Source organism: Salminus brasiliensis, chromosome 11, assembly GCF_030463535.1.
Source record: "Salminus brasiliensis chromosome 11, fSalBra1.hap2, whole genome shotgun sequence".
NCBI classification, from domain to species: Eukaryota; Metazoa; Chordata; class Actinopteri; order Characiformes; family Bryconidae; genus Salminus; species Salminus brasiliensis.
This window is the reverse complement of record NC_132888.1, coordinates 945,151-964,012: the sequence shown is the minus strand read 5'-3', so window position 1 is coordinate 964,012 and position 18,862 is coordinate 945,151.

Below are 18,862 nucleotides of genomic sequence, written 5' to 3'. Positions count from 1 at the left end.
AAAGTGGCCAGTGAATATAAAGCAGAAGGTAGGGGTTTCTAATAAAGTGGCCAGTGTGGATGCAAAAGCAGGTGTTTCTAATAAAGTGGCCAGTGTGGAAGCAGAATGTCGGTGTTTCTAATAAAGTGGCCAGTGTGGATGCAAAAGCAGGTGTTTCTAATAAAGTGGCCAGTGAATATAAAGCAGAAGGTAGGTGTTTCTAATAAAGTGGCCAGTGTGGATGCTAAAATAGGTGTTTCTAATAAAGTGGCCAGTGTGGAAGCAGAATGTCTGTGTTTCTAATAAAGTGGCCAGTGTGGAAGCAGAATGTCTGTGTTTCTAATAAAGTGGCCAGTGTGGATGCTAAAATAGGTGTTTCTAATAAAGTGGCCAGTGTGGAAGCACAAGGTAGGCGTTTCATGTACTGTTATTGTTATTTGCCCCTCCACCCGTTTTCCAGCCAGCCACGCCCCTTGATCTGCATTTAGCGTTCAACCGTGCCAGTGCCCCGCCCCTCCTTAGAAACCCCTACCTTCTGCTTTATATTCACTGGCCACTTTATTAGAAACACCTATTTTAGCATCCACACTGGCCACTTTATTAGAAACACCTACCTTTTGCATCCACACTGGCCAATATATTAGAAACACCTACCTTCTGCTTTATATTCACTGGCCACTTTATTAGAAACACCTACCTTCTGCTTTATATTCACTGGCCACTTTATTAGAAACACCTACCTTCTGCTTTATATTCACTGGCCACTTTATTAGAAACACCTATTTTAGCATCCACACTGGCCACTTTATTAGAAACACCTATTTTAGCATCCACACTGGCCACTTTATTAGAAACCCCTACCTTCTGCTTTATATTCACTGGCCACTTTATTAGAAACACCTACCTTCTGCTTTATATTCACTGGCCACTTTATTAGAAACACCTACCTTGTGCTTTATATTCACTGGCCACTTTATTAGAAACACCTATTTTAGCATCCACACTGGCCACTTTATTAGAAACCCCTACCTTCTGCTTTATATTCACTGGCCACTTTATTAGAAACACCTGCTTTTGCATCCACACTGGCCACTTTATTAGAAACACCTACTTTTGCATCCACACTGGCCACTTTATTAGAAACACCTACCTTTTGCATCCACACTGGCCACTTTATTAGAAACATTCACCCGAATACTAGAAGACTGAGGATGGTGATTTAATCTGTATGGTAGCAGAGCGTTGCATTGTTAAATTCTGCCCTCTAGTGGTCATAAACATGCACCTCAACCTCTGCACCTAACCCTATCACTGTCCCGTCTCTCAGCAGTGAGAGGGTTCTACAGTAGAAGCTCCAGATCTCATCAGAACAGATAAAGCAGCTGAACATGAATCCAGTAAAAAGGAGAAACAAGAGCTTCTCATTCTGAAGAAAGAAAGTAGTGAGATCTTGTCGGTGAGCTAGTCTGAAGAACAGAGCTCGGTTCCTCCAGGGTTCTCCTGGACGCCCCCCAGTCCAGCCAGCACAGCGTGGAGGATGTGTTCACCTCCATCAGCAGCAGCAGCAGCAGCTCACCTGATTTACCATCATTAAGCCCTGATTTACCACCAAACCAGGTGTTGATAGGAGAACTCTAAATAATACTAGACTCCATGAGGAGAACTTTGGAGATGTTCTAATGATGAACACAGTGATGGAGAACCTCCACTACTTTCTGTAGGAGTGATATTATTTTTAGTGATTATTCTGATCAGTGATTTACTGAGCAGATCAGCGTATATAGCATCATTTACAAACTTTCAGCTGCTAGAAATCAACCAATCAAACTAGACTAATTTAAATATCTTAACGCAGCTAACAGAAGAAGTGCTTTTATTGACGACTGCAGTCTCTCAGTAGGTGCGTCAGGTGTGCCTGAGATGATGCACATCAAATACCTGGGCTGACTCGGGGAGGTTAACTGACTGTGAGGTTTGATTGATGTTAGAAACATGAAAGTCAAGAAAGTTCAGAGAAGAGCTTGACAGTCCAGAAGGAGAGTACTGAGTGTTCCCAGAGATCCAGCCGGGAGCAGAGTTAGAGGAACACTGGCTACACTACCTGGACGAGGAGGAGGCAGGCGGTCAAAAAACTCTCAATGGACCTTATAAAAGACCTTCAGCAAGATTTGGTGGCATTCTGCACTGGAGTTTCAGTTTGCACAGTGAGGACCTCTACTGACCAAAAAGCTCAAGAACAGTTAGCTCCAATCTGCTCAGATCCAGAACAATAAGCCACAGGAGTTCTAGGGTTCTGCTCTGTGGAAACAGAACTGGACCATTTTGGGCCTATGGATCAGAGGTATGTCTGGAGGCGGAGGAATGAAGCCTACGCTGTAAAGACCACCCCTGCCTACAGTGAAGCATGGCGGTGTCTCAGTGATGCTCTGGGGCTGCTTTGCTTCTTCTGGCTCTGGAAACCTGCAGTGTGTGGAGGCCAAGATGGAGTCAGTCAGGTATCATCATGCCTTCTGTGAGGAAGCTGAAGCTTAGGCATTACTGGACCTGCCAACAGGACAATTATCCCAAGCACACCTCAAAATCCACCAAGGCTTGGTTTCAGAAGAGGTCCTGGAAGGTTCTGGAGTGGTTGTCACAGTCGCCTGACTGTGGGATTTCAAGAATAGTAGAGAACTGGAGGACACTGGCCATGAGGACTGGGCTAAGGTTCCTTGTTTGCAGCAGGTCAGAACCGCAGAAGGTTCTCTACTAAAGAAGCCTGAACAGCGTAATGAAGCACATTTAAAAAAACTCGAACAATATTAATACACCTCTTATGTGATTAGACTGTAATCAGACTCTGTAATGCTGCTGGAATCAGTCGGTGTAGAACAACTGAGGACAGGCTTTGTTTCGTGGATGAGAACCTCATTATCTGTTTATTCTGCCGTAATCACCTTTAAATGGTTTCATTGCCTTGCACTTGCATCATCCTCCTACAAATATTTATTTATTTATTTATTTATTTATTTATTTATGTTTGTCATACTGGCATATCGTTGAACACCAGTGCCTGTACTTCAGATCCAAAATATTTTTATTTAAATTAAAACATATTTAATTTCATTATATTATATGGAGAGCAGAAGGCATCTGATTGGCTAATGCAGGAGTAATTGTAGCTGGATTAGAATGCCATAATGTCTGCCTGTGTGAAATGTGTGATGCTAGAGTGAACCTGTAGATGGTGGTAGTGTCCCTCTCATCCTCTGAAGGTGGAGAGCTCTACCAAGGCCTCCAGAGCCGGTCACACAATAATACATCAGCACCGAATGCTTTCACCCCCAAAACAGAGTTCTTAGGAACCTAATCATAAATATTAGCAGATTTCCAACATGTATAACTGAGAAATATACATTTTAAAGTTAAAGAGTTTAGATACTGTTTACCAGTTAACAGTTTACACAGTTTACAGTAAGATCTCACAATCTCAAAAACAAATTAGTATATTATAATTACTATTATAATTCAGAGCTGAGTTTAGAGCTGAGTTTAAAGCTGAGTTTAGAGCTGCATTTAGAGCTGCGTTTGGAGCTGAGTTTAGAGCTGAGTTTAGAGCTGAGTTTAGAGCTGAGTTTAGAGCTGCGTTTAAAGCTGAGTTTAGAGCTGAGTTTAGAGCTGGGTTTAGAGCTGAGTTTAGAGCTGAGTTTAAAGCTGAGTTTAGAGCTGGTTTAGAGCTCAGTTAAGAGCTGGGTTTAGAGCTGAGTTTAGAGCTGAGTTTAGAGCTGAGTTTAAAGCTGAGTTTAAAGCTGAGTTTAGAGCTGAGTTTATAGCTGAGTTTAGAGCTGAGTTTAGAGCTGAGTTTAAAGCTGAGTTTAGAACTGAGTTTAGAGCTGTGTTTAAAGCTGAGTTTAGAGCTGAGTTTAGAGCTGAGTTTAAAGCTGAGTTTAGAGCTGAGTTTAGAGCTGAGTTTAAAGCTGAGTTTAGAGTTGAGTTTAAAGCTGAGTTAAGAGATGGGCTTAGAGCTGAGTTTAAAGCTGAGTTTAGTGCTGAGTTTATAGCTGGGTTTAGTGCTGAGTTTAGAGCTGAGTTTAAAGCTGAGTTTAGAGCTGAGTTTAGAGCTGAGTTTAAAGCTGAGTTTAGAGCTGGGTTTAAAGCTGAGTTTAGAACTGAGTTTAGAGCTGAGTTTAAAGCTGAGTTTAGAACTGAGTTTAGAGCTGAGTTTAGAGCTGAGTTTAAAGCTGAGTTTAGAGCTGAGTTTAGAGCTGAGTTTAGAGCTAAGTTTAAAGCTGAGTTTAGAGCTGAGTTTAAAGCTGAGTTTAGAGCTGAGTTTAGAGCTGGGTTTAAAGCTGAGTTTAGAACTGAGTTTAGAGCTGAGTTTAGAGCTAAGTTTAAAGCTGAGTTTAGAGCTGAGTTTAAAGCTGGGTTTAGAGCTGAGTTTAAAGCTGAGTTTAGAACTGAGTTTAGAGCTGAGTTTAGAGCTGAGTTTAAAGCTGAGTTTAGAGCTGAGTTTAGAGCTGAGTTTAAAGCTGAGTTTAGAGCTGCGTTAAGAGCTGAGTTTAAAGCTGAGTTTAGAGCTGAGTTTAGAGCTGAGTTTAGAGCTGGGTTTAGAGCTAAGTTTAAAGCTGAGTTTAGAGCTGAGTTTAAAGCTGAGTTTAGAGCTGAGTTTAGAGCTGAGTTTAGAGCTGAGTTTAGAGCTGAGTTTAAAGCTGAGTTTAGAGCTGAGTTTAAAGCTGAGTTAAGAGATGGGCTTAGAGCTGAGTTTAGAGCTGAGTTTAGTGCTGAGTTTAGAGCTGGGTTTAGTGCTGAGTTTAGAGCTGAGTTTAGAGCTGAGTTTAGAGCTGAGTTTAGAGCTGAGTTTAAAGCTGAGTTTAGAGCTGGGTTTAGAGCTGAGTTTAAAGCTGAGTTTAGAGCTGAGTTTAAAGCTGAGTTTAAAGCTGAGTTTAGAGCTGAGTTTAGAGCTAAGTTTAAAGCTGAGTTTAGAGCTGAGTTTAGAGCTGAGTTTAGAGCTGAGTTTAAAGCTGAGTTTAGAGCTGAGTTTAAAGCTGAGTTTAGAATTGAGTTTAGAGCTGGGTTTAGAGCAGAGTTTAGAGCTGAGTTTAGAGCGGAGTTTAGAGCTGAGTTTAGAGCTGAGTTTAGAGCTGAGTTTAAAGCTGAGTTAAGAGATGGGCTTAGAGCTGAGTTTAGAGCTGAGTTTAGAGCTGAGTTTAGAGCTGAGTTAAGAGATGGGCTTAGAGCTGAGTTTAAAGCTGAGTTTAGAGCTGAGTTTAGAGCTGCGTTTAAAGCTGAGTTTAGAGCTGAGTTTAGAGCTGGGTTTAGAGCTGAGTTTAGAGCTGAGTTTAAAGCTGAGTTTAGAGCTGGTTTAGAGCTCAGTTAAGAGCTGGGTTTAGAGCTGAGTTTAGAGCTGAGTTTAGAGCTGAGTTTAAAGCTGAGTTTAAAGCTGAGTTTAGAGCTGAGTTTATAGCTGAGTTTAGAGCTGAGTTTAGAGCTGAGTTTAAAGCTGAGTTTAGAACTGAGTTTAGAGCTGTGTTTAAAGCTGAGTTTAGAGCTGAGTTTAGAGCTGAGTTTAAAGCTGAGTTTAGAGCTGAGTTTAGAGCTGAGTTTAAAGCTGAGTTTAGAGTTGAGTTTAAAGCTGAGTTAAGAGATGGGCTTAGAGCTGAGTTTAAAGCTGAGTTTAGTGCTGAGTTTATAGCTGGGTTTAGTGCTGAGTTTAGAGCTGAGTTTAAAGCTGAGTTTAGAGCTGAGTTTAGAGCTGAGTTTAAAGCTGAGTTTAGAGCTGAGTTTAAAGCTGAGTTTAGAACTGAGTTTAGAGCTGAGTTTAAAGCTGAGTTTAGAACTGAGTTTAGAGCTGAGTTTAGAGCTGAGTTTAAAGCTGAGTTTAGAGCTGAGTTTAGAGCTGAGTTTAGAGCTAAGTTTAAAGCTGAGTTTAGAGCTGAGTTTAAAGCTGAGTTTAGAGCTGAGTTTAGAGCTGGGTTTAAAGCTGAGTTTAGAACTGAGTTTAGAGCTGAGTTTAGAGCTAAGTTTAAAGCTGAGTTTAGAGCTGAGTTTAAAGCTGGGTTTAGAGCTGAGTTTAAAGCTGAGTTTAGAACTGAGTTTAGAGCTGAGTTTAGAGCTGAGTTTAAAGCTGAGTTTAGAGCTGAGTTTAGAGCTGAGTTTAAAGCTGAGTTTAGAGCTGCGTTAAGAGCTGAGTTTAAAGCTGAGTTTAGAGCTGAGTTTAGAGCTGAGTTTAGAGCTGGGTTTAGAGCTAAGTTTAAAGCTGAGTTTAGAGCTGAGTTTAAAGCTGAGTTTAGAGCTGAGTTTAGAGCTGAGTTTAGAGCTGAGTTTAGAGCTGAGTTTAGAGCTGAGTTTAAAGCTGAGTTTAGAGCTGAGTTTAAAGCTGAGTTAAGAGATGGGCTTAGAGCTGAGTTTAGAGCTGAGTTTAGTGCTGAGTTTAGAGCTGGGTTTAGTGCTGAGTTTAGAGCTGAGTTTAGAGCTGAGTTTAGAGCTGAGTTTAAAGCTGAGTTTAGAGCTGGGTTTAGAGCTGAGTTTAAAGCTGAGTTTAGAGCTGAGTTTAAAGCTGAGTTTAAAGCTGAGTTTAGAGCTGAGTTTAGAGCTAAGTTTAAAGCTGAGTTTAGAGCTGAGTTTAGAGCTGAGTTTAGAGCTGAGTTTAAAGCTGAGTTTAGAGCTGAGTTTAAAGCTGAGTTTAGAATTGAGTTTAGAGCTGGGTTTAGAGCAGAGTTTAGAGCTGAGTTTAGAGCGGAGTTTAGAGCTGAGTTTAGAGCTGAGTTTAGAGCTGAGTTTAAAGCTGAGTTAAGAGATGGGCTTAGAGCTGAGTTTAGAGCTGAGTTTAGAGCTGAGTTTAGAGCTGAGTTAAGAGATGGGCTTAGAGCTGAGTTTAAAGCTGAGTTTAGAGCTGAGTTTAAAGCTGAGTTTAGAGCTGAATTGAGAGCTGGGTTTAGAGCTGAGTTTAGAGCTGAGTTTAGAGCTGAGTTTAGAGCTGAGTTTAAAGCTGAGTTTAAAGCTGAGTTTAGAGCTGAGTTTAGAGCTAAGTTTAAAGCTGAGTTTAAAGCTGAGTTTAGAGCTGAGTTTAGAGCTGAGTTTAGAGCTGAGTTTATTGCTGAGTTTATTGCTGAGTTTAGAGCTGAGTTTAGAGCTGAGTTTAAAGCTGAGTTTAGAGCTGAGTTTAAAGCTGAGTTTAGAACTGAGTTTAGAGCTGAGTTTAGAGCTGAGTTTAAAGCTGAGTTTAGAGCTGAGTTTAGAGCTGAGTTTAAAGCTGAGTTTAGAGCTGCGTTAAGAGCTGAGTTTAAAGCTGAGTTTAGAGCTGAGTTTAGAGCTGAGTTTAGAGCTGGGTTTAGAGCTAAGTTTAAAGCTGAGTTTAGAGCTGAGTTTAAAGCTGAGTTTAGAGCTGAGTTTAGAGCTGAGTTTAGAGCTGAGTTTAGAGCTGAGTTTAGAGCTGAGTTTAAAGCTGAGTTTAGAGCTGAGTTTAAAGCTGAGTTAAGAGATGGGCTTAGAGCTGAGTTTAGAGCTGAGTTTAGTGCTGAGTTTAGAGCTGGGTTTAGTGCTGAGTTTAGAGCTGAGTTTAGAGCTGAGTTTAGAGCTGAGTTTAGAGCTGAGTTTAAAGCTGAGTTTAGAGCTGGGTTTAGAGCTGAGTTTAAAGCTGAGTTTAGAGCTGAGTTTAAAGCTGAGTTTAAAGCTGAGTTTAGAGCTGAGTTTAGAGCTAAGTTTAAAGCTGAGTTTAGAGCTGAGTTTAGAGCTGAGTTTAGAGCTGAGTTTAAAGCTGAGTTTAGAGCTGAGTTTAAAGCTGAGTTTAGAATTGAGTTTAGAGCTGGGTTTAGAGCAGAGTTTAGAGCTGAGTTTAGAGCGGAGTTTAGAGCTGAGTTTAGAGCTGAGTTTAGAGCTGAGTTTAAAGCTGAGTTAAGAGATGGGCTTAGAGCTGAGTTTAGAGCTGAGTTTAGAGCTGAGTTTAGAGCTGAGTTAAGAGATGGGCTTAGAGCTGAGTTTAAAGCTGAGTTTAGAGCTGAGTTTAAAGCTGAGTTTAGAGCTGAGTTTAAAGCTGAGTTTAGAGCTGAATTGAGAGCTGGGTTTAGAGCTGAGTTTAGAGCTGAGTTTAGAGCTGAGTTTAGAGCTGAGTTTAAAGCTGAGTTTAAAGCTGAGTTTAGAGCTGAGTTTAGAGCTAAGTTTAAAGCTGAGTTTAAAGCTGAGTTTAGAGCTGAGTTTAGAGCTGAGTTTAGAGCTGAGTTTATTGCTGAGTTTATTGCTGAGTTTAGAGCTGAGTTTAGAGCTGAGTTTAGAGCTGAGTTTATTGCTGAGTTTAAAGCTGAGTTTAGAGCTGAGTTTAAAGCTGAGTTTAGAACTGAGTTTAGAGCTGAGTTTAGAGCTGAGTTTAAAGCTGAGTTTTGAGCTGAGTTTAGAGCTGAGTTTAGAGCTGAGTTTAGAGCTAAGTTTAAAGCTGAGTTTAGAGCTGAGTTTAAAGCTGAGTTTAGAGCTGAGTTTAGAGCTGAGTTTAGAGCTGGGTTTAGAGCTGAGTTTAAAGCTGAGTTTAGAGCTGAGTTTAAAGCTGAGTTTAAAGCTGAGTTTAGAGCTGAGTTTAAAGCTGAGTTTAAAGCTGAGTTTAGAGCTGAGTTTAGAGCTGAGTTTAGAGCTGAGTTTAAAGCTGAGTTTAGAGCTGAGTTTAAAGCTGAGTTTAGAATTGAGTTTAGAGCTGGGTTTAGAGCAGAGTTTAGAGCTGAGTTTAGAGCGGAGTTTAGAGCTGAGTTTAGAGCTGAGTTTAAAGCTGAGTTAAGAGATGGGCTTAGAGCTGAGTTTAGAGCTGAGTTTAGAGCTGAGTTAAGAGATGGGCTTAGAGCTGAGTTTAAAGCTGAGTTTAGAGCTGAGTTTAAAGCTGAGTTTAGAGCTGAATTGAGAGCTGGGTTTAGAGCTGAGTTTAGAGCTGAGTTTAGAGCTGAGTTTAAAGCTGAGTTTAAAGCTGAGTTTAGAGCTGAGTTTAGAGCTAAGTTTAAAGCTGAGTTTAAAGCTTAGTTTAGAGCTGAGTTTAGAGCTGAGTTTAGAGCTGAGTTTAAAGCTGAGTTTAGAGCTGAGTTTAAAGCTGAGTTTAGAGCTGAGTTTATTGCTGAGTTTAGAGCTGAGTTTAGAGCTGAGTTTAAAGCTGAGTTTAAAGCTGAGTTTAGAGCTGAGTTTAGAGCTGAGTTTAAAGCTGAGTTTAGAGCTAAGTTTAAAGCTGAGTTTAGAACTGAGTTTAGAGCTGAGTTTAAAGCTGAGTTTAGAGCTGAGTTTAGAGCTGAGTGGAGAGCTGAGTTTAGAGCTGAGTTTAAAGCTGAGTTAAGAGATGGGCTTAGAGCTGAGTTTAGAGCTGAGTTTAGAGCTGAGTTAAGAGATGGGCTTAGAGCTGAGTTTAGAGCTGAGTTTAAAGCTGAGTTTAGAGCTGAATTGAGAGCTGGGTTTAGAGCTGAGTTTAGAGCTGAGTTTAGAGCTGAGTTTAGAGCTGAGTTTAAAGCTGAGTTTAGAGCTGAGTTTATAGCTGGGTATAGAGCTGAGTTTAGAGCTGAGTTTAGAGCTGAGTTTAAAGCTGAGTTTAGAGCTGAGTTTAGAGCTGGGTATAGAGCTGAGTTTAGAGCTGAGTTTAGAGCTGAGTTTAAAGCTGAGTTTAGAGCTGAGTTTAGAGCTGGGTATAGAGCTGAGTTTAAAGCTGAGTTTAGAGCTGAGTTTAGAGCTGGGTATAGAGCTGAGTTTAGAGCTGAGTTTAGAGCTGAGTTTAGAGCTGAGTTTAGAACTCTGTTGTAGGTAAAATGAAGATCTTTTGCATATTATTTGCATATAACTAAGTTTTTAATGATTTTCTACATTTAAGTGTTTTATTACTTAACTTATAGACTTAGTTTGCTGTGTTGCCATTGGCAACTGGACTGTGATTGGCCCATGCAAGCCTACAAATGTCACACTTGTATAAATTGACAAACAAGAAAGGAAACTGAAAGTAAAAGAAGTGCTGATGTTGAATACAATCATTTTCTCACATCGCTGTAACTGAGTCAGCTGCACTGTTGGAACAGTTTACCTGACGTTTGTGCAGTACAACCTCATTGAGGAAAATTATGTCTTTCCTATTGGCTCCTGGTGCCATCTATTTGCATTTTGGGTGTGTCTTCAGCCCCTTGTCTTTGCCCTGATCACTCTCTTTGGTGTACATTTGTATTTCTAGCTTTTAAAAGTTTGGAACGTTTTGTTACCAGGGTTTAGTTACCGCAAAAGGTCCAGTTACAGTTACAGTTATCTGAACTTACAGTGTATGATCTATTCCTGCTGCCTGCCCCGCCGGGCCCTGTAGAGGCTCCTCATGCTCCTGCAACCAGACTGAGATCATACTTGAACAAAGGTATGAGGCGACCTGACGTGGGACACAGCCACGGATACGGGAACCGTGCTAACACTGACATCATCATCCGACTCTTCCGTCTTGTTGCAGTGATTCAGGTCGACAGCTTGGACTGCTCCAGCACAGCCTGGGCAAAGAGCCAGAGCTTCAGGATCTGATCCTGTTCTCCTCTGATTCTTCTGCCTGACATCACACCTATCTCTGCTATCACCCAGAAAAGCACTCATGCTCAGATCTGGGAACTGGCCTGGGCTCATACCCAGGGGATAAAGTGGGGGTTAGCTCTAAAGAGGTGGAGAAGCTCCTGACAGTGAGAAACTGAGAGATCTGTCCAAATGTTTGTGGACACCCTTTCTAATGAATGCATTTAGCTACACCACCTGCTGACACAGATGTGCGAATGCATACACACAGCTTGTCTAGGCTCTATAGCAGATCAGCATTGGCACCATGTCTAATGCCAGGAGTGTGTTCTTTGAAATGATGGTGGTGCTCTACCCAGTACTTGCAATCAACGCAATCAAATCCTCACAGCAATGCTGCTTCAGAATCTAGTTGAAGGCCTTCTTCTCTGGACAGTAAAGTCAGTTACTCCAACAAAATCAGCATAAAATTAGAAGAAACAACAAGTTTCTGTGCAGGTGTCCCAATACTTTTGTCAGTATAGTGTATCTACCTATGCCTTGTGGAGCCTCATGAATAGTTGTCATGAGGTTCCAGCTGCAGCCATGACAGTGCACCTAGCTTCCGCTACCCCCTTGGCCCTTGGCTGCAACACCTAAGAAGACATCATGGAGCTACAGGTGGCTTTCCCTAGTGGTTCCACTCCTTGGTACAGAAGACTTTCCTCCTGGTTCTATTTGTGAAACTTAATTGTGTCTCACGGGGCTGCTGGTGTTTTTTCTCTCTAGCTCATACACCTTACCTCCAAAGCTAATTGGTGCTTCTACATCTCAGCAGTTAATGTAATGTATATGTTTTGAGGAGCCTGTCATACTTGAGCATAGACGCTTTTAGAAGCTATCAGCCAAAGGCAACGGGCCGAATGTACTGTACCCAAGGCCACGGAATGCTCAACGTTAGAATCATGCAAGGATCTTCAAAGCAATGGAGGCAATGTATCACCAGCTACTACTTTGGTCTTTCCTACATACCTTTCCTGCTCCCCCTACAGCTGAGAAGAACTGTGCTTTAAGCCATTCATAAAGGACACACTTTATACATGCATTTGTTGAAAGGCTGAGAGATCCAGAAGTGTCCTCTGAAGTGGTGTTAGTGAGGTCAGGATGTTAGATGATTGATCATCACCCCACCTAATCATCCTCAACTCATCCCAAACAAAAGTACTGGATGGAGCTCCTCCACCATCATTCCAGAGAACACAGCTCTTCCACTGCTCCACAGCTCAATGCTGGGGGGCTTTATACCCCTCTAGTCCACGCCTGGCATTATTAGGCAGCATGGAGCCAATAGGGTCATGATGTTGATCTGCTCCAGAGAGTCCTATTCTATTGGCAGTACTTCTTCTCTACAGGGACTAGACAAGCTGTGTGTGCATTTACACATCTGTGTCAGCAATGGGTGCAGCTTAAAGTAGCTGAATGCATTTATTAGAAGGGGTGGATACATAGTGTGTATGTTGACACCCATCTGCCATAACATTAAAACCACTGCAGAGTGAGGTTAATACCGTTTAATGATCTGGGCCCAGAGGCTGCCCCCTGTCAAGGGGTGGATCTACATACAGGCAGTGAGTGAACGGTCAGTTCATGAAGTAGATGAAGGCGATGAAGCAGGAAAAATGGACAAGCGTTAGAATCTGAGACACTTTGACAAGAACCAGACTGTGATGTTCTAGACAATGACTGAGTCAGAACATCTCCACCAGAACATCAGGCAGATCTTTTGGGAGGTTCCTTCCAGTATGCAGTGGACAGCACCTACAGTACCTGTAAAAGTGCTAAGGAAGGACTCTGAGGTCTTGTGGAGTCCATACCTCAACAGACCGGGCTGTTGTGGCAGTACAAGGAGGCTCTAATCAATAATCAGCAATATTAATACCCAGGGTTGTATTCCTCATGATGTTGTTGGTGCAGAACCATTTCCAACTAGACTAATGCCCCAATGAACTGGTCTGAACGTTCTCAGGGTGTCTCTGTTGGGTTAAACGTCTCTGCTAAAATCAGACACCACACCATTAGCATAGCGCTAATCTTTCCTTTATGACAAACATTTACAGGCACGGAAGGAATCGGACAGTTTCCTCTCCTTGCGTCAGGGATGTGGTAGCACCGCTCAATATTTCCACAGAAAACCACGAGCCTGAGCCTGAGCGCTAAGAGGACGCGTCCGGGTTTCCGCTGGGTCGTTTCCAGGCGTAATCGCCTGAAGCCGTTCTTCAAAATCAGGTTAGCGTGCTGTGGAGTGGGATAGCGCACTGCCAGCGCTGACTGTAAATGTGCATTATGGTTCTCAGTTAGTGTCACACACTGGTGTTCCACAGAGATGGAGGTACACAATACACACACAAATGTCCAAAAGTTTGTGGACACCCCTTCTAATGAATGCATTCAGCTACTACATTAAGATCAACACACACAGCTTGTCTAGTCCCTGTAGAGAAGAAGTACTGCCAATAGAATAGGACTCTCTGGAGCAGATCAACATCATGACCCTATTGGCTTCATGCTGCCTAATGCCAGGCATGGGCTAGAGGGGTATAAAGACCCCCAGCATTGAGGAGCTGTGGAGCAGTGGAAGAACTGTGTTCTCTGGAATGATGGTGGAGGAGCTCCATCCAGTACTTTTGAGATGAGTTGGTGGGGTGGTGATCATCCATCCAACATCCTGACCTCTATAACGCTCTTGTCGCTGAATGCAATCAAATCCTCACAGCAATGCTGCTCCAAAATCTATTAGAAAGTCTTCTTCCCTGGACAGTAGAGACAGTTACTCCAACAGAAGCAGTGTAGTGTGAATGAGCTGCACCTTCAGTCTCTTCTCCTCAGGACATCCATGACTCATAAAGAGGCTTAGAGAAGCTTCTGCCAGCAACCCACATTCAGCTGCCTACACACACACACACACACACACACACACACACACACACACACACACACGTTCACGGTTGTGTTTACGAGCCTGCTCCAGAGGGAAGAGCTGAGCGAATAAAGATGTGAGTTATCTCTCTGTCATAATTCCAACATGAGCTCGATTCGTCCTGACGTCTGAAGGTCAGCGGTAAAACGTTTAACTACAGAAACACACATTTCAGTTCTCCTCACAATCAAAGTGTCTCTCTCCCATTCTCGCTCTCTCTCTCTCACTCTCTCAGGTATGGCCACAGGGGTCTTAAACACTAAGATCAAACAGACAGCTGTGTGTACAGGCGCTGAGGCGAAACCCCTCTTTATGGAATTAATTATTGAGTTAAATCAAACGCTGAAGGTTTCAGAGGAGAGGAAGTCGAGGTTGTAGAGATCAACACATCGATTCCCTCTCTCCTCAAGAACCAGCTTTTCCTCCCAGGTCAGCAGAGGGAGTGAAGAGAGTGGTGCAGAACTCCCCCTTAGCAATCATCACAATACCTACATTTAGAGCGTTATTAATATTCACCCTAATGAGAGGCTGTAGCTCCTCCTCCTCAGTGTATATCACAATACCTACATTTAGAGCCTTATTAATATTCACCCTAATGAGAGACTGTAGCTCCTCCTCCTCAGTGTATATCACAATACCTACATTTAGAGCGTTATTAATATTCACCCTAATGACAGACTGTAGCTCCGCCTCCTCAGTGTATATCACAATACCTACATTTAGAGCGTTATTAATATTCACCCTAATGAGAGACTGTAGCTCCGCCTCCTCAGTGTATATCACAATACCTACATTTAGAGCGTTATTAATATTCACCCTAATGAGAGACTGTAGCTCCGCCTCCTCAGTGTATATCACAATACCTACATTTAGAGCGTTATTAATATTCACCCTAATGAGAGACTGTAGCTCCGCCTCCTCAGTGTATATCACAATACCTACATTTAGAGCGTTATTAATATTCACCCTAATGAGAGACTGTAGCTCCGCCTCCTCAGTGTATATCACAATACCTACATTTAGAGCGTAATTAATATTCACCCTAATGAGAGACTGTAGCTCCGCCTCCTCAGTGTATATCACAGTACCTACGTTTAGAGCGTTATTAATATTCACCCTAATGAGAGACTGTAGCTCCTCCTCCTCGGTGTATATCACAATACCTACATTTAGAGCGTTATTAATATTCACCCTAATGAGAGACTGTAGCTCCGCCTCCTCAGTGTATATCACAATACCTACATTTAGAGCGTTATTAATATTCACCCTAATGAGAGACTGTAGCTCCACCTCCTCTGTGTATATCACAATACCTACATTTAGAGCGTTATTAATATTCACCCTAATGAGAGACTGTAGCTCCGCCTCCTCAGTGTATATCACAATACCTACATTTAGAGCATTATTAATATTCACCCTAATGAGACTGTAGCTCCGCCTCCTCAGTGTATATCACAAGACCTTGGTTTTCAGGTGTTGGTGAGTAATTAGGGCACCCTCACTGTTTTTAGGTTTTTAGCATAGTACATAGGGAACATGCCCCAGTAATGGTGCTCTATATAGTGCCCTTGTTTTTAGGTGTAGGGAAGAGGGATGATAAATGGAGGAAGCTCCTCTGAAGGTCCTTCTCATTGTGCTTTCTCTCAGTCTGGAGGATTTCCTCCCCCTCCGTGGTCTGCGCTGCTCTGCTGAGCATAAATGAAATATAATGCCCATGTTTGACCTCCATGCTCTTCTATTGATCTCACAGTAATGGAGGAACATCACTGATCGCTGTGGAGACGCTATCGGCATGGAGCTGCTCTTTTCCAGCAGCCGCAGCAGCAGTCTGCTATTTTTCACCAGGAGCATCTGTGCCTGCCAGACCCCCTGGGTACTACGGCCGAGAACACAGACGGGGGTCCCAACAGCAGGTCCTCACACACACACACACACGGCTACTCCAGAGAAGGTGGGTTCAGAAAGATCAAGGAACTTCAGAAGCTTCAGAACTTCTGAAGGAGGTGTCACCTGCAGTCTGTGAAGAGTTAATTGGAGATGCAGATGTGTGATCTTTCCTGATCTTGATCTGAATGCAAATGAAACAGGAATCTGGTCACAAGTTTGCATTTTGTGGTCAAAAGTATAGGTACGGGGTCAAAAATATCCACACACCCACTGTGGATTATTAATCCAGCGCTGCTGAAAGTTCCAAATGGCTTTTAACTCTCTAAGACCAGGAGCTCTCAGCTTCCTGCTAGTGATCATGATGGACTACAGCTGGTAGTTTCTCTGTGCCACATAGAAAAGGCTTTGATTGACAGCACTGACTGGACTGACCAACACACAGAACAATGGGAAAGTCCAAGAAGCTCAAGTCAAGTCAAGTCAAGTCAAGTCAAGTGGGTTTTATTGTCATTTCAACTACATACAGAGTACACAGTGAAACGAAACAACGTTCCTCCAGGACCATGGTGCAACATAGACAGTGCATACAAGACACAAGTGCAACACAAACAAGTGCGGACAGACAACACAACACAGTACAGACAGAGGATAATAAATAATGACTGTAGTGTGCAAATTGTGCAATGTGCAATAAATAGAGTCCAGTGAGGTAGTAAAGTTATTAGTGCAAATGCTTGTGCAAAAAATGCTTCCCATGTTATCTGGGGTAAATGGTTGGAAAGAGAGAGAGAGGGAGAGTATAAGATATCAGTTCAGAAGTTGAGTGGAGTTGAGAAGTCTGATGGCTTGTGGGAAGAAGCTGTTGCAGAGTCTGGTCGTGTTGGACCGGATGCTGCGGTACCTTCTTCCTGATGGCAGGAGGGAGAACAGTCTGTGTGAAGGGTGGGTGGAGTCATCCACAATGCTGGTTGCTTTGCGGATGCAGTGGGTGGTGTAAATGTCCATGACGGAGGGGAGAGAGACTCCGATGATCCTCTCAGCTGTCCTCACAATGCGTTGGAGGGTCTTGCGGTCAGAGGCTGTGCAGGTCCCAAACCAGGCAGTGATGCAGCTGCTCAGGATGCTCTCTATGGTCCCGCTATAGAAGAGGGTGAGGATGGGTGGAGGGAGACGGGCCTTTCTCAGCTTCCGGAGGAAGTAGAGACGCTGCTGGGCTTTCTTGGCTGTAGAGCTGGTGTTCAGGGACCAGGTGAGGTTCTCCGCTAGGTGGACACCAAGGAACTTGGTGCTCTTAACGATCTCCACAGAGGAGCCGTTGATGTTAAGTGGAGAGTGGTCCGGTCTTGATTTCCTGAAGTCAACAACCATTTCCTTGGTCTTCTCTACATTCCAGTGAAGGTTGTTGACTGTACACCAGTCTGTCAGCTGCTGCACCTCCTCTCTGTATGCTGACTCGTCGCCTTTGCTGATGAGACCCAGCACAGTTGTATCATCGGCGAAGAGCAGATCCGAGATTTAAACATCTACAGAACCCAAGATCGTCAGTTCAATCAGGTACGTTTTGCAGGTACGTTCAGGTGATTGGGATGGAAGACCCAAACTGGTTCAGATGTTCAGAAACAGTCCAGGAACCACCAAAGCACTAGCCTTCTGAACTGGTGGAAGCTGCTGGAACACCAGTGTCACAGTCTACCGTCAAGCTGGTTTTACATCACCAGAAGACTTTCTACTAGACTGTGGAGGAGCATAGTCATACACAGTATAACTTGCAGTGAAATGCTTTTATGACAGTCTGCCCACATCAAAGCTATACAATAAAGATCTACATTTAAACTTAACTAAACCTTAACTTAATGAAGTAAAGTGCAAAAGTGCAAAAGAAAAAAAAAATAAAAATAAAAATAGAATAAGTTACATTTAAGTTAAAAAATAAAATATAAAAATATGAAAATATAGAAATATAGAAATATAAGCAAAAAAAAAAACAAATATACAAATATATATACACAGATGAAATGAAGTGTCTGTGTGTGTGTGTGTGTGTATGTATATATATATATATATGTATACATATGTACATATTTATCTGTATGTGAGTGTATGTGTGAGTTAAAAAGAAATATTTTCGTAATTGTCCGTAGTGTGTTTTCCGTGAGCCATGGTTGTGTATTGTAGTGAGTGAGGGTCCAGTTTGTGTATGTAGATTTTTTTAATTTAGTGTCCTAGTCCCTGTGCCCATTCAGGGCACGGATGGCTTGTGGAAAGAAGCTCCTCCTCATTCTCTCTGTGTTAGCCTTCAGGGTTCTTAAGCGTTTCCCCGAGGGCAACAGAGAGAACAGTCCATTGTTGGGATGACTGGGGTCCTTCACAATCTTCTTGGCCTTGGTCCAACACCGCTTCTTGTAGATGGACTGCAGGTCAGGAAACTCCATCCTAGTGATTCACTCTGCTGAACGTCTCACTCGTCGTAGCGCTTGCCTGTCCTGCTTGGTGCTGTTCCCAAACCAGACTGTGATGTTCCCTGTGAGGATGCTCTCGATGGTGCAGGAGTAAAAGGATTTGATTGCATTCAGTAACAAGAGTGTTAATAAGGTCAGGATGTTGGATGATTGATCACCTCATCACCCCATCTCATCGTCCCCTGGTTGGCGTACTGGATGGAGCTCCTCCACCATCATTCCAGAGAACACAGTTCTTCCTCTGCTCCACAGCTCCTCAATGCTGGGGGGCTTTATACCCCTCTACTAGCCCACGCCTGGCATTAGGCAGCATGGCTCCAGCTCTACAGGGACTAGACAAGGTGTGTGTGTACATTTGCACATCTGTGTCAGCAATGGGTGCAGCTTAATGTAGTGTGTGTTAATGTGTAATGTATAAGTGAGACCAAAAAACACCCTGAACGGTTTAACACTGCATCTTCTCGTGAAGCTCTTAAACACAGAGTTCAGCTGAACAGCCATCAGACGCTCTTATCACACATCTCCATTACTCTGCAGCATCCCACGCTCTTATCAGGCCCGTCTCAAATAGGTTTCGAGCTCAAGCTTGGGAAGAAATGAACATTCGCCAGTTTCTTGTTTTTATCACAAATACTTCAGATAAAGTTGCTTCCGTTTGAAGTTTGTTAAGTAATATTTGATTTCCTTTCATGTCAGAGCAAATAGTTTGGTTAAAGGAAAAGTTCAGCTGACATAGGTGCTCACATTCTCCATAGAAAACTACTGACCAATAGAACGGGCTGCTCCAGCCGTGATCACGAGGTTGTCCAAGGTCACTGTGGGGTTCTCTGTAGGGTTCTCCGAAGTGATGCTGGGGCTCCATCCAATTATTTTAGGATGAGTTGGAGTGAGTTAGAGACCTAATCATCCAACATCAGAAGCTGACCTCACTAATGCTCTCACTTTTGTGGGGATGATTGCAATCAAATCCCCCTCACAGCAATGTTTTCATATGTAGAGGAAAGCTTTCCCAGAAGAGTTGAAGCTGTTACTGCAGCAAAGAGGGAGAGACCCTTTCTTAACACTTAGCCCTTACAGCTTCCTTCTTCTGATGACTCTTCTGGGAGGG